This window comes from Penaeus japonicus, unplaced genomic scaffold (genome assembly GCF_977035675.1).
Source record: "Penaeus japonicus unplaced genomic scaffold, GWHDUDI00000001_assembly GWHDUDI00000037, whole genome shotgun sequence".
Lineage (NCBI taxonomy): Eukaryota > Metazoa > Arthropoda > Malacostraca > Decapoda > Penaeidae > Penaeus > Penaeus japonicus.
In genome coordinates, this window is record NW_028234439.1 from 6,911,246 (window position 1) to 6,918,745 (window position 7,500).

Below are 7,500 nucleotides of genomic sequence, written 5' to 3' on the forward strand. Positions count from 1 at the left end.
GTTCTTAATTCTAAAGTAATTTTTGATTATTTGTCTATTGTAGTTGTATCTATTGCATGTTATTAAAATATGTTTTATTGATAGAGTGGTATTGCACTGCTGGCATTGTGAAGGGAAACTCTTTTCAATATATGGAGTGAGTTTCCCTCCACAAATGCCGAAACTTACTTACTTTTTTGTTGGATTTATTGGCTATCAACCAGCGGCACATGCCAAGGTCATTAAGCCAATGATTCCATTTTATTTTATCAATCTATATAAGGTCATAAAGTTTTGTCTCCTTTAGAAAGGTGATTACTTTACTTATTATTTTTTCATTGTCAGATAGTAGATTGTTTATATTTAATTCTATATTTTTGATTTGTAAATAATTTTTTATATTCTGTCTTTTATTTATGTATTTTTGGCAAAATATCAGGATGTGTGCCACTGATAAATGTCTATCACAGTGTTCACACTGTGGAGGGAATTTCTTTTCGATGCAGGGAGTGAGGTGGGTTATACGTGTGGCATTGACCCGAAGCCGAGCCAATACCACCTCCTCCCTTCTATTTTTCCTGTGGGCTGTGTCCCACATTTCTATTTCATTTTTGACTTTTCTGATTGTGAGGTCGGTCCACTCACTCTGCCACAGGAGATGGATTTTTGCTTTTATAAAAGAGACAAAACACCTGAGATCTGTGCGGACAATGCCAGGCTCCAGATCACCAGTCGACCCGGCTAATTTGTTAGCCTGTTCATTGCCATGGATACCCGAGTGTCCGGGTACCCATATCAGCTTGATTGATTTATTGGCACTATGTAATTTGCGAATGATATTACCCTGTATTTCATTTTTGGTGGTTTCTAAGGATTTAATGGCTTTAATTGAACTTAACGAGTCTGAAAATATGACTATTCTATCGTGGGTCGTCGATAGGGCAAAATCTAAAGCTTTATCTATTGCAAAAAGTTCGGCAAGAAAGATCGATGTATGATTCAGCAATCGAAATCTCAACTGACATTCAGTCGACCATACACCCGCTCCCACACACTCGTCTGTCTTGGACCCGTCGGTATATAAATGAAAAAAGGAAAGATGTTTAATTAGGATCTCTCTGAACCTCTGGCGTACCTCCACCTCCGGCACCGTGGCTTTGGCTGTTGGTAGCCAGTCTAAAACGGTGGAAAAATTGGGTGTCTCCCACGGTGCTATGTTTGACTGAACCAGGGTATCGATGGTAGAGAGATCTATACCGACTTTATCTGTGAGGTCATGGAGTCTATTGCCCAGCGGCTTCCCGCCGCGTTGCTGGGGCCCTAACTGCCGGCGCAAAACATCCCTGTTGGGATGTTGGGGCTGCCTGGCTACCTTCGCGGCATAGGTCAGCGCAAGCTGGCCGCGTCTAAGACGGAGGGGAGGTACTTCCGACTCTACCTCTAGGCGCTCAATGCGAGTGCACTTAAGGGCTCCAAGACAAACGCGTGAACACGCATTCTGCACGACATTCAAACCTTTCAGAGTTGAGCTCGTTGCCGAGCCATACACGATTGACCCATAATCTACTTTAGACCTAATCAGGGATTTATATAACATCAGTGCCGAAACACGGCCTCGCAGGGGTTATATGGGCCTCTTTCCAGGGAGGGAGCATGTGGTAGGCCCTCCTTCCAGGGAGGGAGAAAGTCGTAGGCCCTCCAGGGTAACGCCATCTCTTGGCGCCTCCTCCCCTCGATAAAAAGGGGAAACTCGTGTAATTTACCCTGGAGGGATGGCTGGGGTGAAGCACATCACTACAACTCCTCCCCCTCGAAGTTCACAGGCCTGTGGACTAAACCATTAACTGTAATAAAAGAAATGGGTTTTACTGCCGACCATAGATAAAGATCACCATCCAGGCAAAAGAAATTTGTAAAAATATGAAAAGGGGAGAGAGCCACGACCTTTAATAAAACAAACAGCCAACATTAAAAAAAATAAATTATCAAAAAAAAAGCAATTAAGAAAAAGAAACTAAAAACTGGCTGAACCCATCAAAAATACTTAATCCTAAATCATCAAAAACTTAAAATTAACCTTAAAATTAAAACCAAAGTAAAAAGAGCCAAAAAGAATCAAGACATAAAGGGCGAAACCTCCATGTTAGCCCTTAAAGCACGATCATCTCCACCAAAGAAGGTCAATACCTACATCAGGCAGTTGACCCTGGTTCACTCCCGGTTGCTCACATCGGGGACACTCGGATCCTCGGTTCCATCGCCTTCCTCAGCTTCGGGGAAGAACTCGAGCTCCTCTTACACCACATAACGCTTCATCTGGTTACAGTGGTAACTCTTATCTCGGTAAGGCGGCTGCGTCGACTGGCAGATAAAAGTGACAGGGCCTACCTGCTTCTTCACTCGCAGAAGGCCACTCCACCGGGAACCAAGAGCAACCCCTCGAGCCTCCCTGAGCCCTTCGCGGAACCGTTGAGCTGATCCCTCATCGATCTCCTGCCGGTTCGTCAGCTCTACAGGGAAATAACCATCCTTCCCTATCATGAGGTACAACGGCGGCTGTCCGGTACTCCTGTGTACCGCCGTGTTCAGGGCGAGACGTACGTACGGTAAGAGCTCATCCCATTCGTCCGGGTGTTCTCCTACCAGGGTAGCCAGGGCATCCTTTATAACCCTGTTACTCCTTTCTACCATACCATTAGCCTGTGGATGGAAAGCCGTGGTATATCCCAACTTTATTTTCAACATTTCACATACCTGGGAAAACAGACGGTTTTTAAACTCGCCCCCAGAATCCGTTACTAGAATATTAGGTCCAACAAGCGTCACATATTTCTCCACAAATGCATTAGCCACCGTTTCTGCATCCTTGTTCTTCAAAGGTATCAACTGCAAATACCTGGTAAGATGTTCTACGATGACCAGAATGTAGCGGTAACCATTCAGAGATCCTTGCAAATCTAGATCTGCCGACACCCTCTCCATAACCTGTGTCACCTCTGGGGCTGAACTTAGTTTAGCCCTTTGCACCGCAACTCCTTTTCGCCGTTGACATTGGGGGCATGCTGCCACGAACTTCTTGACGCCCAGCAACATCTGAGGAAAATAATACTGGTCTCTCAGACACGTGTAAGTCCTATAGACTCCAGGGTGGGCTGCTGTTAGTTCACTGTGCACCGATCTTATTGCCTCATCCCTCATGGTGCGAGGGATCACTAGCTGCTGGATCACACGGTCTGGAAGGTGACATAAATGGTACAACAGGCCATTGCTTACCTCAAATTCTTCTAAAGGAAAGGGTGTTCTTTGTCGTGGCAGTCTTTGTTCCTGAAGGTACTGGATAATCTCAGTCCATAGGGGGTCCTTCTGTTGCTCTTCGGCAATCTTTTGGGCGTCCATGACACGAGATGTTGCCGCTACTGCTCTGCTTAGGAGGTCAGGTACATGATGGGAAGCACCTGGTTTGTACCGAAGTTCGTACTGGTAAAAGGAGAGTTCGTGGGACCATCTTGTCATTCTGATTGACTTAGTTACCTGTTTAAATACATATACTAAAGGCCGGTGGTCGGTATAAATCACAAATGATTTACCATAAAGATATGCATCAAAATTTCTGACAGCTTCGACAACTGCCAGAGCCTCAATATCAATCACTGGGTATCTCCTTTCTACCTCCCTAAGCTTTCGTGAAAATAGGCAACAGCATGAGGGACCCCTTCCCAATCTCGCTGCATAAGACATGTGCCGATGGCTACCTGTGATGCATCAGAGTGCACCTCAAAGGGACGGTTAAAGTCTGGTTTCCGGAGGACCGGTGCCGACATCAGCCGTCGCTGCAGCTCTTCAAAGGCCTGCTGATGCTCTTCTTTCCACCGAAATTATCTTCCCTTCCTGGTTAAAGAGGTGAGTGGGGCAGCTATCATTGCATAATTGGGGATATGTTTCCGAAAGAATCCTGTACATCCCAGAAACTGTCTGACTCCTTTCACATTCTGTGGTGGCTTCATTGTTTTAATGGCCTCTACTTTTGCTGGGTCTGGCTGTATCCCTTCCTTGGTTATAAGATAACCCAAGAATTTGAACTCATGAGTGGCAAAAGAGGACTTACCGACATTTAGGCAGAAACCCGCCTTACTGAGCAAGACGAAGGTTTCTTCCAGATGTTCGAGATGTTCTTCAAATGAGCGGGAGTAAACCACCACGTCATCCAGGTATGCTAGCACATGCCTCCCCAAGACTGGAGCCAATACCGTGTTGATGGCCCTCTGGAAGGTGGATGGGGCCGTGGCGAGTCCAAAAGGAAGCCTGGCAAACTGGAAAAGTCGGTGGCCATCTGAAAAAGCCGTTTTATGCCTATCCTCTGGATCTACTTCCACTGTCCAGTAAGCAGAACGGGTATCAAGGGCAGTAAATCACTCAGTGTTATGCAGTTCATCAATGGTCTGGTCTGTACAGGGCATTGGATATGCATCCCCAATCGTTACTTTGTTCAGGTTCCTAAAGTCAATGTAGAACCTTACCTGCCCATCCTTTTTCCTGACCAAAACCACGGGGGACAACCAAGGAGATTTTGAAGGCTCGATGATGCCACCAGTAAGCATCTTATCACACTCTTCCCTTATGGTGGTCCTCGCATGTTCCAGTAGACGCCACTGTCTGGTCCTCAGAGGGGTCTCACTGGAAGTCACTATCCTTTCCCAGTGGAGCTCCTTCCTTAAATAAATTGGGAAATTTGTTTAAAATGGAGAACAATTGGTACCTTTGTTCAATTGTAAGATGGTTTACCTTCTCCTTTGGTATGTCAAAGCTATCTTCCGTCTCACCCACAGTGTACGTTTCGAAATTAACTTCAGGGAAGACGGTGTATTGGTCCTCGGTGTAGCCGAAATCTTGGGTCCGATAGAAGTCATCGAAATCGTCGATGAAATCCTCTGTTACACTGCTTAAAGAATCCCCATCATTATCCTCCCTGCTAGTGGGCACAAAGTTCTTAGGAGGCATGTCCCTTGAAGCAGAGTCTTGGTGAAAAGTTTGTTCTACTGGCTCAACTCTTGCAATAACCATACCCCCCTTAAGTGTCACTGGCTTTGGTCCATCATTCACTACCCACACGTTAACCATGTTCGTTTTCACAGTCACCACGGTCCTAGGCACTAATACACGGTCAGTGATTCCACAGATACGTACCTCCGGATGCCGGGTTCCATTCCGCAATTGTCCATGTATAAAAACACCACTATGGGGAGGGCACTACACTGTCTTCTGAACCACAACACTGTCTTCCACCTCACCCATGTTACTAGTCCTTCCACCTGAACCGGGTTTCTCTCCTCCTGGGATGGTCTTATTAATCATCTGCACTTCCCTTGAGGAGGCATCGGAGTATGTGAGCGGCACCTTCACGCCATTAAACACCATATATTTTCTAAGGGGTGAGTGATAAGAAATTAGCCGGAAGTTGAACCTTCTGAGTAAGTCTATGCCCAGTAAAATATCACCTGGGAAAGATATTTCATCCACTATACATACTTTATGGAGGCAGAAGACATGAGGAGCGATTTCAATCCTTACCGTCGCTTCCGCTTCAGGCTGAAACTGCCGTCCCCAAGCACCTCACAGGGTTTTCGATGAAGAAAAGGGTCGATGTATTTTAAACCTTTTCATGGCATCTCGGGAAAGTATAGTCACTTCTGATCCTGTATCCACAAATCCTTCAGCCGTTTGACCATTAACCTTCAATTGTACTAGGGGTCTCCCATGTCTTACTTGTCTACTCACGGGCATTACTGGTTCCTTGGGGTCCTGCGCCTGGGGTCGGAACCTCTTCGTCCCGGCGGACCGCGCGAAAGGGACACCTATTTGCAAAGTGTCCTTCCTTCTTACACAGGAAACACCTGTTCGGTCGACGACTTCGACAGTCGGCTGTATCATGGGAATCAGATTTGTGGTAAGAACAATACCTTTCAACAGGAGCTACTTGCCTTGGACGTAAACTTCTCCTTGGGTATTCAGGTTCACCTGCTCTCTCTGGGATACTCACATTACCTTCATTTTCACCTTTTACACCAACTCGAAGGTTCCAAATCCTCTGAGAAGCATCGACAATCTCCGACAACGAACCATCCTCTTTTAAGACTAAAGCTTCCCTCAACCAGAATGGCAAACCTCTTAAAAACACCCTCCTGATCAATTCGTCAGGATCCCCTATGGCTCCAGGATAATCATAAAAACCTTGGTACACATTACCCTCTAAAAGAACATAAAAATCAAGAGGAGCTTGATCGGACTTTAACTTATATCCTTCAAGTAATCTAAAAAAAGTCTGTGGCAGAACATGTCCCCCTGAATTTAACCCTTACCTTTACTTTAAATTCTTCCCAACTTAAAATTCTATCAAACAGGGGTCCATTGATTATCAAGTCTGCCGTCCCTCTACAGGAAGCCTTCGCCGCGCGAATATAGGCAGAATCAGTGGGAGGTCTAGTTAAGTTCTCTATGCTGCGGATCCAACTCTCTACCTCCTGATTTCTTTTAAGTGGCTGAGCAGCAGAGGTCTCGGCTTTAAAAATAATTACCACTTCTTCATGCACAACATACTCAACAAAGTCACGGTTAGAAGCATCACTAGTACTTGGTGTTGCCCTGTTCTGTTCTAATTTTAATTCCAATTCAGAGTTCTTTACCTGCAAATCATTAACCAGAGTTTTCAGACTATTAATTTGCGTCTGTAACTCGTCAAACAATGAAATGTCCATGTTTTCTCTGGGCAAAAGGGTCAACTCACCACTCGTGTTTGAATCGTCTTGTAAAGATTCTCCCAATGGACCTGCCTCTGGCTCACCACCTAACCCTCTCCGCAGCTTTCGTTTACCCATTACTTTAAATCCCTGAAATAAATCTTAACCCACACGAGAGAAATTCCTGAAATTAATGCTTGCCTGAAACATTCAAAATCCCACCGCTGATCACCAAAATAAATAAGAGCTGTAGTGATTCCCTGAGATATTCCCTTGCCCCAAAGTAAATTCCCGATTGAATCCAAGGTAACGTGAATCCTGTCATGTGTAGGGGTAGGCTGCCACCAGCTGATAAGGGATCAGCACCCGTGTATGTGCGAGACAGTCGAAGACGTGTAAAATGTATGTTATTTATGTGTATGAGTGTATGTCAGTTTGTATGTGGAAAGAAAGAGTTCCTACACAGGACATTGCCGAGCAGGCGTGGCTAGAGTCAGGCAAACATTCTTCATTCAGTGTTTTACAAATAAGATCTTGAAAGATATAAAATCAATAGTTCCGATCATCACAGTTTATTATTTATTTCGACACAAAAGGTCTCTCCTCCCATATTCATAAATGTATTCCTTGGCCTGGCCATGAATTAAACTACGGCCGCAACCCTTTCAAAAACAATAAAATCCAATAAAAGTTCCAATAAAGATAAGTGCCAAAAGGGCACTTGTTGTGAGCAGTGCGTTTGCCGAGCTATGGGCTCATCTGCAAGAGGCTATCTGCTGCCGAAACA